Source organism: Phragmites australis, chromosome 1, assembly GCF_958298935.1.
Source record: "Phragmites australis chromosome 1, lpPhrAust1.1, whole genome shotgun sequence".
NCBI lineage: Eukaryota > Viridiplantae > Streptophyta > Magnoliopsida > Poales > Poaceae > Phragmites > Phragmites australis.
The window spans coordinates 30,322,352-30,337,142 of NC_084921.1; positions in this window are offsets into that span (position 1 = coordinate 30,322,352).

A 14,791-nucleotide genomic window follows, 5' to 3' on the forward strand; every position below is an offset into this window, starting at 1 on the left:
AGAACATCATCCGGGTCTACAGTCAGGGTCCCCATGTTCTCTGCCTCAAGATAGGGCCCCCTGTGTTTGGGAAGTTGTCCAGGCCCGCGATAGCCATCACTAGAGGTATGACTACTCAAAAAGAAAACAAGAATTAGGAAGGTGTGAGGCACTTACCGACATGATTCTTGCTCGAGCTTCAGAGTCCATCTCCACAATGAGAACCGAGACATTCTTGCTGCTAGAAGAGGGGATGGCCTTGAAAAGAACCCTGACCCTATTGTCGGTAGCCTACGGTGAAAACACTATGAGAAGAAATAATAGACAATGATAAAAGATCTTGAAAATCCCTTAAATATGAATACTCGGGATCAAGAAGTACCTATCTCAACATTTTGGGCCAGATCCAATCCGGCTAGAAATTGCCAAGCACCAGTAATCCTCGACTTCAGAGGACCAAGGCGGTGCTTGATGGAGTCCCTGGCAATATAATACGTCGTCAGATTCCTCTCCTTAAGGTTAACAGCTTCACCCTAATCGGGGACCCGAGTCCTACTCGATGACATGGTCGAATAAAAAACTTATCCTTGCTGGCCATATACTTGATCCGTCGAAGCCTCATTTCATGTACTGATTGGGGGGGGGGGGGTTGACGATGAATAATGTATAGATACAATATTTGGGCACCCTAGGGTTTCCCATAATTCTTGGGGCATATCTCCATCTATGAGAAGGGAATCTCTGGACGAAAGGAAACCACCCGTTGATACCCAAGGTGTCCTATAACCGGAAAGTTTATCTCCAAGAACAGGATGCAGGAGTCCAGAGGACGTACGACACCCTCATATATATATGGAGCCAAGGGGCCCTATGGAGGAGAAGTGATACAAGCCCATACAAGTTGAACCAGAGCAACACAAGCCCACAAAAGCCGAGCAAGGAAGTCGCTGACTAGGTTTAGATCCATCTAGGCTAGCCACACACCCTCTTGTAACAGGCTCAGATCAATACAAGACAAACAAGACATAGAGTTATTATCCTCAGGGAGGTCCGGAACTGTCTAAAAACCCCTGTGCGTTCCCTTGTGATTCGTCTACTTCAAACATCCCCTATTTCTGCAATAAGTACATTAGATCTATGGTTCACCAATTGTCAACAGCTAGGGAGTTGATTTTTGGCTGGTTTGAGCCACTATTAGAACCAGACTTGATGGACTTTTATTTGCTGAAATCACAAGAAACACAGTGTTAGAGGCCTAGCCAATGCATTTTGAATGAGAAAATAGGTGGTCCAAATTCTTACCTTGATGCATAAGCAATAACACCTAAAGGATTTGTATCAACAGGAGCACCTTCAACCGCCAATACACTAGAATGTGAAAGAGAGATTTGCAAAACCAGTCTTTGTAAGCACATGCATGTAAAAGAGACACTGCAATTGTTACCTTGATGATATACTACCAATAGCAACATATTGTGAAGTACTTGTTGTCTTCTTTTTCTGTGGTCTATTTTTTTTTAAGAATTCAAGTTAGATTACACTAGGAATAGATTGAAATGTCTGTTTGAGAGGCAAAGGTTAATTAGATGAGCTGAGTTTCATGAATATCTTACACCCCTTCAAAATAATGAGCATGCATGATCAGAAAACGTCTATGTGATCACAAATATTACTACAATTTAGAGAAAAAAGTGATCCACACCACTAAATATCACGTTAAAATCTAACTAACAAATCCTAAGATGATCTCTCACCTAACAAATCTACCAATTACCAGTTACCTGACAGTAGGCGCCATCTCCGTTGCCGCGAGCCCCCTCGCTACTAGCACACATGGTGAGTTTTGGGGGTTATGGTTCATGGGCATTTTGCTTTTTTTGGTGGACCGAGTGCCGACCGAGGGTTCACGGGTGAGTTTGGGGGCCAGAGTTCTATTCGACCGAGGGCAAGATTGTCATTTTCATAATGTCTGACAATCTAATTCACAGTAACATCACAATAATGCCATGGAGTGAAAGTCTTTTGGATTGGCAGTGGTACACAATGAAATCGAACTTTGTTGATGGCAAATCGTCAATTGGGATGATTTCTGATGGCATACAGTCAATTTTCTCTTGTTTCTGGGGCTTAATTGGTGCAGCAGCAAGGAGTTTGGAGTAGTGAGGGTAATCCATCTAACTTGCACCATCTACTTCTTAGCTCCTTTGGCGCTGCATCTTGACATTCAGACGACAAAATTAGTTGTAACTGATAATCCCATATACACATGCATGGCTCATGTATTTAAAACGATCAATTCTTTGTGTATCATGGAAAGCCCCCCCCCCCCCCTGTTTTGCCTCGTTCTTTCCTCCTACCATCTCTAGATCAGAAGGGGACACATAGATTAAGATGAAGCTGTGATACATCCTTCATATGGCACAATGAAATCCTTGTGCATCTATCTTAAGCAATTTCGTCATTGTCCTAATAAAAACAATACTAAAAAAAGTTCGAGATACTAGAGGAGTCTTGCTAGCTAGGAAACTGCAAAAAGTGTCAAATTTAATGGAATATGTTGACGATTGGTAAACCGCCGATCTAACGAACTTGTTGAAGAATATGGGATGCTTTGAGTAGATGAATTACAAGGGAAACACGCAGGGGTTTTTAGACAGGTTCGTACCTCCTTGAGTATAATAACCCTACATTCTGTTTGTCTTGTATAGATTTAAACTTGTTACAAAGGGGGTGTAGCTAGCCTAGATGCATCGAAACCTAATCGACAACTTCTTCCTTTGCTTCTATTGGCTTGTGGTGCTCTGGTTTGAATTGGACCTTCCTCTCCCCAGAGGGCCCCTCGGTTCCATATATATGGGAGTGAGAGTGTCGTACGTCCTCTAGACTTTTACTTCCTATTCTTGGAGATAGACCTTCTCAGTTACAGGACGTCTCGGGTACCTACAGGTAGTTTCATTTCTTCCATGGACCCCCTTCCCAGGGATGAAGATATGTCCCGAGAACTTCGGGAAACCCTGGGTGCCTAGATATGGTAACTATCTATTAACTACCAAGCTCCTCATCAGTACGTGAAATGAAGTTTCAACGGTTCAAGTTTATAGCCAGCAAAGATAAGCTTTTTGTACGACTATATCATCGATTAAACTCGGACTTATGATTAGGATGGAACATCTAACCGGGTTTCCTGGGTGTTTAAGATGACCTATTCAGGATTTCGTATGCCTTCGAGTTCTCAAGAGAGTTCTCGGGAAGGTATTCCATCTGGGTAGATTTTTGGCAAGCCTAGCTCTTTGGAAGGAAAAAGGCTTGTTACTAGCGAACTTTGCTTTTTGAAGCGTCGCAGTGGAGGATTTGGGTAGTTGTGAGAATCTTTCCTTGCCGTAATATCATGATAATGGTAGCTGCGCAAGGAGGCGAACTCCTCGGGGGTACGGTGCCAACTACCCCACATGTGCCGGTGTAGCGAACATGTCCTTTTTAGGGCATGTTTGTGATTTTGGGGATTAATGACAACATAGTCAATGGGACTAACATGTCTGTCAAGTACATGCTTTAATAGGTCTCATGGATGCAATACATGAAGAAGCCACCAAAGTGAAACTCAAGAAAGTTTGAATTGGACAAGTTCAGAAAAGATTGTACTCGCCGGATGGTCCTATGCTCAATAAAATGTACACACCGAAGTGTTATCGGCTTAGAAGGAAATTGAAGAACACACCGGATGGTCCAGTGTTGAAGTGATAAAAATGCCAAAGTATTTTCTAGGAGTTGTTCCTCAGTGGCGGAAGGAGTTTGAACACCGGATGGTTGGGCGCTCAGAGGCTTGAAGACCATGGGTCGGCTAGGGGGATTTGGAGACTTGACTCACAAGATGAAATGAAAGTTCAAGCAAAGAAGTCAAGTGTACAAGATTGTGCGCGTTGATGAAAACTTTGATTATCATATACCTAAAATCCTCCATCCTAAGGTAAAAGAGATAATGATAGCTAGATTTTTGTTTGTACCTTTTGTTTTGCATCTAGTACATTTTCCTTCTCTAGGATTGCATGTGCATATTTCATCTATTTGCAATGCCTAGTGTAGATTTTTTATATGATAGGTTGCTTTTGTTTTTCTCTAACTCATGAGCAAGCTACATGGTTTATTAGTTGTAGGTTCTTTACATGGCATATTTCTTCGAGTGGTATACTTTATGTGTCATGAGTCAAATCTACAGGATAAATTTCCCATTGTTATAAATGATAAGTGCATGTCTCTCACAAGTATTTGACACTTATATGCTCACGTTTAGGCGGATCATATCCTATGGATTGTGATCCTGAGACTAACATGTGTTATAAGTGGTATCTTTTGTAGTCTCATGGAGTAATCTATAAGTCCCCGGAGGTATACAATACTTTTTTGTCAATTGGTATTATTGTCAATTTATTTGATCTTTTAAGCTACCTCCATATTAATATGACTTAAACTTCCTATCTCTATATATTATCTAGTTGTGTATATGCTTCACTCTCATCATATGTATGCACACATATAGACGGAATTTAGATCATATTATATGAGTTCAATGAATTGTGATCCATGTTGTTTCATTTCAAATGGTATCCACATTACCCTTTCAATTGGATTCCTACAATTGGTATCATTTATTATTAGATCATAATTTATGAAGCTCTCTCCCAAGTGCTCTAACGTTTTCCCTGAGTTTTCAACATGTGTTTGTAGCCTTTTTGAGATTGTTGACAAAGGAGGATAATTTTGATGACTAAAGCAAAATGTATGATTGTTAAGCAATATGCAAGATTGTTCCTCGGACGGGAGAATTTTGCATGGGTCGCAAAGGAGATAGTGACGATGGAGAAAGGGGGAGAATTGTCTCCATAGTAGTCACAACAAAAGGGGGACAAAGTAAAGGTAAGAATAAGATATGACAAAGATGGGATATTTCCTTTACAATTGGTTCATATTCAATTAATTTTTTGGTGCACTTTCAATTGGTATCATTAGTTTTCTTACAATTGATGTCATTGGATGTTCTTACTATGCATCCAAGTAGAGATCTAGATGGAGTGGGGCGGGGGTGGGTTTTGCCTCCACCCTCCCCCACCTGCATGTCCCCCGCATCGCACGCCCCAACCTGAGATTGGGTGAAATTTTTTCTTGCCCCGCCCTGACCAGTGCCCCACCCTGTCTTGCCCCAACTAGGGCTGGGCGGATGGAGACCCGGCTGGTCGGGTAGGGACTTAGACCTCTACATCCAAGAAAAGTGGTAAGGCTTTGTGCATTTTACAATTGGTACCATTTTTTTTCGTGCGCTTGTGCACTTTACATTTGGTATCATTTATGTTTTGCCACTTGCTTTACTTGTGTTGTCATCAATCATCAAAAAGGGGGCGATTGTAGCAAACATGGCCCTTTTAGGGCATGTATGCGATTTTGCTGATTAATGACAACATATTCAATGGGACTAACGTGTTTGTTAAGTACATGCTTTAGTATGTCTCATGGATGCCACCGAAGTAGAAGTCAAGAAAGTTTGAATTGGACAAGTTTAGAAAAAATTGTACTCACCGGATAGTCTGGTGCTTAGAAAAATATACACGCCAGAGTGTTTTTAGCTCAGAAGAGTAAATTGAAGAACACATTGGATGGTCCGACGTTGAAATGATAAACACGTCGGAGAATTTTCCAGGAGCTATTTCTCGGTAGCTAAAGGAATTTAAATGTCAGATGTTCCGACGCTTAAAGGCTTGTACACACCAGAGCATTCTCAGATGAAGGTGAAAATGCTGTACATGCTGGATGGTCCAGCAATGAGGAGTTGGCTACACCGGAGCATTTTTCAAGAGATGCTGCAATGGCTTGTCTGGTATGGTTGTACACACTGGATGATCCGATGATCAGAGGATCTACACGTCGTACAAGGGGACAGTGAGAAGTGGCTCAGTTGGCTTAAGTATACACATCGGATAGTCTGGTGATGGAGTTCAAGGTTACACTAGAACATCCGGTGTTCACAACGAGTTTGGGTGGGGTTCCAACATCTAGTTTCTACCGTTGTACACACCAGATGATCCAGTGTTCGTACTGCTGTTGACGCTGGATCATTCGGTGTTCACAGTATTTTTTGACTGTTGGAGTAACGGCTAGTTCACTGGTTTGAGGCCATGAAAATTTGAGTCAATGGCCGTGACCGGGTGCCGTCTGGGAGCTATAGCCTAGGTGGCTACTCCAACGTGGACTAGGGGTGGCGTTTATTCAATCTATACCATGGGATAAAAATCCCTTATGTCGAGTTTGCTCTCTCTACCTTATTTACATTTTCGCATTTACATACCTTTGCTTATTTACCTTCCTAGAGTAGTTTGCTAGGATTGGCTATAAGTTGTAAACCTTTTTGAATGGTAGAGTAGACACAATATTAGATGAACTTAGAGAATGTTTAGATAGAAATTGATATAGATTTATCTTGTGAAGTTCTTAGATCCAATTAGTTTTAGGTGTCCTAATTCACACCCTTCTTAGAACATCACTGATCCATACAAATTGTCATTAAATACGACGTGATGATAAAGAGGGAGGTTGTGGCCTCGTGTTGTGTCACGTCGTCAGCCAGACCGCTGTTTTTGAGAGCCTCCCCTTTGCATAAAGGCAAAGAAAGGTCCGCTTCAATGTCCATTCCTCGCCATTAACTGCTTTCCATTGCCCTCATCATTCTCCTTGTGCGCTCTGCTCTAGGAACCCTAAAAAAACCCTTCCCCCCCAATCTCTCAACCTCCATGAGCAAGAAAAGGATCAAAAAAGAGAGCTCCTCCACTGACGAGATGGTGAGCACAATTCCGGAGTGGCGGGAGTCAGAGATCATGGAGGAGGCCTTGGAGAAGGCTGAGAGTGAGGAGGTGATTCCTCATCGGGTTTTGATACCTTGCACGCTAGCGGTGGAGTATACGATCCTAAGCCCAGATACTCACAGCTCAGTGGTCTTCCTCAACTTCTTCCCCTATGGGTTCAGCTTACCTCCATCTAGCTTCTTCTTTAAGGTGTTGGCCTTCTATGGCCTGAAGCTCGTCCATCTGAACCCCAATTCTATCATCATGATGAGTGTCTTTGTGCACCTGTGCGAGGCCTATCTTGGCTTCTGTACCTCCCTTGACCTCTTCCAGTACTACTATGTCCTAAAGAGGCTTCAAAACACGGTCACCAGTGATGTCGGATTCCGGTTGCGGGAAGGCAAGTCGGTGGGGTATATTGACTTCACCGTCAAGTCTTCCTGGTCAAGTTGGCATGAGAATTGGTTCTATTGCCAACTTGACCTGAAGGGACTTCCTTACCGGGGCCTGGCACTACTGTCAAGGGCCGCTTGGAAAGAGGAGCCGGTGATAACCACTCTTCTCCAGAACCTTATCAAGGAGATCTTGTTCATGAAGGAGAGGAATTTTATAGCGTACGACGTTGCCAAGGACTTCATCAAGCATCTCCTTAGTCCTCTAAAGTTGAGGATTATTGAGGCTTGGCTTTTCCCAGCCGGATTGGATCTGGCCCAAGAAGGTGAAGATAGGTACTTCCCGACCTCGAGTAGTTATACACTAGGGATCCGTAGGATTTATCCTTATTGATTGGTGCTTGTTCTTGCAGTGTATTCACCAGAGGCCATTGATAAGAAGGTTAGGGTTCTTTTTTAAGTCATCCCTTCTTCTAGCCACAAGGACGTCCCAACTCCCATCATAGATTAGGACCCTGAAGCTCAAGTGAGAATCTTGCCGGTAAGTGCCTTAGATATTCTCGATTCTTGCACTAAGTATTTATACGTAGGGTAACAGTCATCATGGGCTTGATAGCTTCCTCGGTGCGGAGGGCCTGATCCAAAGGCTGAGAACACAGGGGCTCCTATTATGGACTCGGATGATGTTCATCATGGGCAGTACGGACCCAAGTGGGACCAGAGGTGAAGGCGCCTCATCGCGAGCCCCATCCTTTGGCGGCAGAGCAGAATAGGAGGGAGACGACGATACATGAGCTAATTCACTGGCGGATGGCCCTAGGCCACTGATGCCAGCAACTCCAACTCCTCTTGCCTCTGTTGACCTGGCATCGGCTTCGCCAACTGGGGGCCTGATTACGTCAGCCACGAGGGCCTTGACCTTTGTAAGTTGAGCTTTTACTCAAGGTTTTTGCAGTTGATTTATTCTTGACTTTGGACGTGTCTTAACCTTTGGTCCAGGAGCGTGGGAAGACCGTCGTCCCTACGAGTTCATTGAGCGGTGCTCCCTCAGTTCCTACGGATTCGAGAACCAGTGGGGGCACCCCCAAGGAGACCCTTAAAATACCGTCATACTTCTTAGTCCTGACAAAGCCATATGTGGGGGAACCGTCCGCATAATATTTTAGTTAGTCACCAAGTCGACCATCTACATAATCATAACTTCAATGATTAACCAGAATATCATCCCGGTAGTCCCGACACGTGTTTTGTGCCCAAGATCGGAACATGTGCCTTTCCAATATAAGCAATCACAACCAAGCTTAATAAAGAGTGAGTAATTAAGTTATATTATAAGTTCTTAAGCATTTATAAGTTTAACAATTTACAACAAAATAGATCTAGGAGGATACTAAAACTGATCAACTCCTAGCCAACAGAGAAAACTATGCAGCGGAAACAAAAGATAAAGACAACAAAAGATGGGTGAAGCCATATGCCCTTAGGCTTCACCCCAAAAGCATAACCTCCGAGTAGTTGCCTACTCATTCCCACCGCTAACATCGGCAAGCGTGAAATAGCCAAACACCGTCTCTTCCTCACTTGCAAAACCTGTAGAGCAGCTGAGTACGAAGGTACTCAACAAGACAATCCATATAGGGTACATATAAATAACCTGACTCCAAGGAATATGCATTGGACCATTAGCAAGGAAACAAGCCACAAGATTGATTAAAACATATGCGCCAACAACCTAGACACATATGTGTGAGCATCTTGACTTAACCAACATACCCTTCCCAAACCTGTAACTACTAACCTTCACATATATGTAAATGGAACCATAGAAATACATCAATAGCCAGTCATCAACATTTCCCAACATACTATCCATACCACCATTCCACATTCGTAACTCTACGACCGATGCAAATGGACAGAATCATGCTCATGACCAAGAGCGCGGTAATTCAAATTGTTTTCACACCCTGCAGAGGGATACAACTTTATCCATAAGACTCGAGGACCATACGGTTTGCATGACTACACAGGTCCATACAAGGGGGTACTCATGTCAACCTTTCCCAATAAGCCCTAACCACTTGGATCGTGTATCGCTCGATGCGGAGCCCACTTTGGTATGGCTTTTTCCTTCGATTATTTTGGGACGTATTGATCACTAGTCATAGCGCTTATTATGACCAGCCTTAGGTTCGCTTGAGTCAATGGCATAGTAGCCCCCAGTCACTTGTGGAATGTGATACAAAGCCTTTTCGCAATCCCAAGTTCGCAACGCAATAGTCCTTCTCTTTTCATTGGAATCTGTTTTCAGAAGGTACACATTATGTTGTTTTCAGTTTCTAATGCATAGTATTTATTAAGTCCCCGATAGTCTACCCAGAGATAGAGATTCCGGGTAGGCAGTCCAAATAATAAGCGTTTAGGATGCAAGCAAGATGCGCAAAAAGACAAGTAAGGCAGAAAAAGAAAATTGATTGATTTCATAGGCAATGTGATATTTATTATTACGAGAAGGTACTCTAAAGACTTACTTACAGAAACTTCTATCGACCCTCAAGCTATGTAGACACATTATCTTAAACCTAAACAACACAGACTAAATTAAGCTGATAAGCATTGACCCTCATTGTTTCAAGGGTAGCGTGGATGCTATGTTGAGAGCTTCGAAAGAATCGTGAAGCCGAGCCCCCGAGTCTTTTGGGTGTGCGTCTCAAGGCGCTGTGATAGCTATTACGCCTGAGGCTTCTTATCCAGTTTGATCCTCGTACTTTTGTGTAACAGCCCAAAATCCTAAAACCAAGAAAAAAAATAAAAGTTTTCCAAGGAAATAAAAGAATTTGCTAAGCTAAATAATTCTTAAGTGTATATATGTGTATATATTTGATTGCTTGCTCGATTGCTTGTTTAGGTGAGCCTATATATATGTGGTATATATGCTATATAAGTATAACAATACATGTGTATATAAATGATAGAAAAAAAGGGGAGAAAAGCTTTTGAATGTTTTGAACCCAAAGCCCAGCTCTCACCTCCTGTCTTCCTCTCTTCTCTCTCGGCCCACTCAACCAAGCCAGCCCAACCCGCTCTCTTTTCTCTTTTCTCTTCTCTTCCTCTCTGCTTCAACTCAGTGCAGCGCATGCCGCCGTTGTCTTGTCCGAGACAGAGAGCAAGCACCCAACCACCAAACGAGATCACCCAAGCATCTAGAAGCTCAAGACGGCACTATTTTTTCCAAAGCCTGAGCCAAATCCGAGATGAACACACATGGGAGTCTGCTGGTCGCCCAAAATCCAAACCAAATTCACGAGATAGAGTTAGAGGTGAGCAATGGATCAAAAGGGGAAAGAATCTAGGTTCTATGTGTGAGTTTTTGCCCAAGAGATAGAGTCTTGAGCACGATTGTATCGTCAGAATCAAGTTTAAGCCGCCGCCACTACACCTTTTCAAATCTGATTCGATTTAGAGATTAGGTAGCTTCCCGTCTATATATATATGACCGTAGAGCCTCCTCAGATCATCCCGAAGCTTTTGCACAATTCGCCGAGATGAAATTATCACCAAATCTCATCAGCGTCAAGAACCGAAGCTTCAAGCCGTCGCGCGCCATCGCCCGCCTCCCTAGAGCCCCTCCGACATTGACGTTTCCCCTAGGTATGATCCCCGTACTTCCTCGATCCTTCTCTGCAACTCGCCGGAGTAGTTGGAGCACCAGAGCACCGTTCCGGTGAGTTTTCGGTCGTGGTTGCCACGCGAGAGATACCACCGCCCTCTGTTCCACCGGAGCCAAGCGCCAAGGCATGACAGTCATCTGATCCGGAGCCAACGATGTAGATTAGAACCTCCTCATACCCCTCCGTCGGCCAACCCGAGCGCGACATGTGGCTTATATAAACCCAGTCAGCCAATTCGCCACCTCACTTGCCCAGTCACCTAGCCACGTCAGTATTTTTGATTACGTGTCAAGCCACGTCAGCGTTAACAACCCAGTTAGCTTTTGTTTTTCTTTTTAATTGTTTTATATGTTTTGCTAACATCATAAATAGTAAATATTACGTAATAAATAGTTTTTTAGTATAAAAATAATTCTAAAAACAATAATAATTAGGAAATTGATTTTTGAAAATTTTAATAATGTTTTATATGAATATTTAATTCTATTTAATAGTGCCAAATAGTTTATAATTTAAATAAATGATAGAAAATTCCATAAAAATCCTAAAAAATCTTAGATGGCTTTGAAAAAATACTACAAAATTCCTAGCAACATAATTTCATCGTTAGATAATCTTTTAGTCATGTTTTAATCTTTAGAACATTATGACTTATCAACCGTAGCTCCATTCTGACTCGTTCTTTCACCGAATTATCTGGAATAGTGTAATCTTATGATGATGATGTTTGTTGTGTGATTTTTGGTTCTTTTTGGATCTTGATGTTTATGTGTTGTTGTTTTTCTGAGTATGTTGCGAGTAGACACCAACGTTCAAGAGGAGCTAACAGGTCTGCATGATCGAGATTTTGAAGACCCAATTGATTTCAGTGAAGGCAAGTTATGTTCTTGATTATTTTTTATCTCAGTTTTACAAATGTTTTGTTTTATGAACGTGCATGATAATAATTTATTAGGAATCCCAAGAGTTAGGCTTTACCCTAGTTTTTCCTTATCGTACTTGTCGCCATAGTATGGTTTTGGGTTATGGATGGGTAGATGATGCTTAGCTTTGCTTTGGATGGTAATCATGATAATCGTTCCGCAAACTTGATAATGGTCCTATGCAACAATGATAAAATATGATGGAATAGTTTTTGTAGCAACATGGTATAGGGATTTGAGCAGGTGGTATGATGAGATGTATGGTTGGAAAAGTAGTAGTCTTACTCAAATCTAAGGACTAGTTTATGGGGTGACCTTTCCTTGTTTATAGTACAACCACAAGCCAGGTTTGGGACGGATCTAGCCAAGTAATTTGCTTACTCTCAGTATAGTGTAGAACAGGTAGAAGAGCGGTGAATGGACGATGTCTTGGGATCCGAAAGGCGCAAGAGGAGGCTTCCGTTGTTGAGGTGGAATCATACGGCGGTGAACCTTAGCGGATAGACATGTGTTGAGAGGGGGTATTGTAAAGGCTTTGTAGTTGATTATTTTTAACGTCTCTAATTCAAAACCGAACATGAAATTTTGATTTCATTCGGCTCCTTTATGGATATTCTCATCACTTAACATCTATGTCAGCTTTTCTTTGTAAATGGAACCAAGGCTCTCTGCTTTCTAAATGATCCCTATAGAATAGGAGATAGAAATTCTACTAAATATCTATCTAATCTACTTACTTCGTTCCCTATACCTAGCGCACACATCGGTAGTGTGTAAGAGTTCTCTATCGGCCAATGGATGCTCGGCAAAACGGGATGAAACATCTTGTGGATAAAGTATAACATCTGCAGAGTTAAAACTGAATATTCAACCATGCTCATGGTCATGAGCGGCACTGAAAACCTACCATGATTGTAACTTGATGTTTTGGTTAGTCGGTCAACTGTGATGGCGGGAATCATAGTTGAGGAAGGTCAGTCATAGTGATGAAAACTATGATTGAGGATTCAACCTTAGTGGATGGAACTTTGGGTTGAGTTGTTGGTTAGTTGGTTAAGTTAAGATGGAAGGAATCTTGAGGTGATTCGTTTTTCACTGAATTATTATTGCTTTTCAAATGTTGATTATGCAAGGGAGTCATGTTAGACTTATTCTTGTCAAGCCTTCATATGCATACTATTTCCTGCACAACTTGCTGAGTACGACAAATGCTCACTCTTTCTATCACCAAACACTTAGCTGGAGAAGGTATCGAGGAGTACGCTGAAGGTGGATCGTTTTAAGATGCTTTCTACGTCGATGATTCCTGTGGAAGAGTTGTAAAGGATTAGTCTTCGTAGTTCGTTTAGTTCCACTACAGAGTCTAATTGGTTCTTCGACACTCCAAGGTCACTTTTGTAAGATGTTTTATTTGATTAAGTTTGGATATTATAATGATTATCATCAATGAAGTCATTATGTATTGAGATTGATTCATAGGCTCAACACATAGATGAGATTGGTTTGTTTCTTGAACCGGTCTCGATAGAGATGGTATCAAAGCCATATCGACCTAGAACGCAACCTTAGATAGCTGGTCAACCCTAAAAAGATGAAGTTTGGAAAGACTAAAAGCTATGATTAAAGACCCCTTACCATACTCTCTTTTAGTAAGGTTTACTTACCCTCCTCTTGTGCTCAAACATACAGATGAAGTCAGATCTGAACAAAGTTCACCATTCCAACGGAGTGCACCAAGAGATCTTGTCAAGGATGCTATGGGCCTTACTTACCGACATGAGACACCAAAAGAAGCCGATGTATGAAGGAACAAGACAATCCAACCACATGGAATGGTTCGTCACCATCTTCATCTATGGACGTCGCACACACAAGGGAGAGTTCAGAGTTGCACGCACCCACACCACAAAGACAAGGAGATCTAGCTTCGAAGAAGGCATATGAGATGCCTCCCGTCAAGCCCTCTACCACGTGGGCCTGGACTATGGAGCAACAACTAAGGACTCGCTATACCACTACGTCCCCGTTCGTGACGACTCAAGCCCTGATATTGGAGTTTGATGCTATTGCAATGAAGAGAATACCACACTCCAAATCCAAATTCAAATTACGGTCGCCCTGGATTGACTCTATGAGAGCACCATGCAAGAAGTGAAGGAGGTTCACCATCGCTTGGAAGAAGTTGAAGAGGACAATATGACACTTCGACACTGTTTGCATGAATTCACCCCTACACCAGTGTCGCCCCCAAGCAAGAGAGCTTGCTACAAACCTCTCACCAGCTCAGGATCAGAGTACCCAGATAGTGATTTGGATAGAGAACCTGCAACCCCACCATGTCTACCAGATAGGGAGTCCCTTGTTAGAATAATAGAGATCGATCAGTAGTGTCATTTAGGTCATTTTAGAGTTTTGGTTCTTATGGACCTTTTTGTTTGTGAGTGTGAGATGTGAGTTCCAGGATCGCCCTTAGGCTCCCTGTCTGCATCCAAATCTTAGAAGTAGGGTTGATAATAGTAATATATATAATAAGAGTTTTTTTTAAGTAAAATCAGGCTCTACAACATAGACTTTTTCCTAGAATCTTGTGCTTTCCTCTTATCTATGCTCTTCTCTACCAAATGGTCAACACTAGGAGCAACCTCGGAAGCAATGACAACCACATAACCACCTCCGATGACTATGGAGCAGCTTATGGTTATACAAACCTAGATCTTGCAAGGGATGGCCCAGGTAATAACAACATGCAACAGACTACTCAGAACCAGCCGTCACAATATCCCCACTACCACAACCAGTCCAAGTTGGGGAATTCATGAGAACTAAGCCACCTACATTCTCCCACACCACTGAGCTGCTCGATGCAGATGATTGGCTTAAGACAATTGAGAAGAAATTGTTGATCACCCAATGCAATGATCGTGAAAAGGTATTGTATGTTGCACATCAACTCACTGGTCCTATCACTGACTAGTGGGATGCTTTCTGCAATGCCC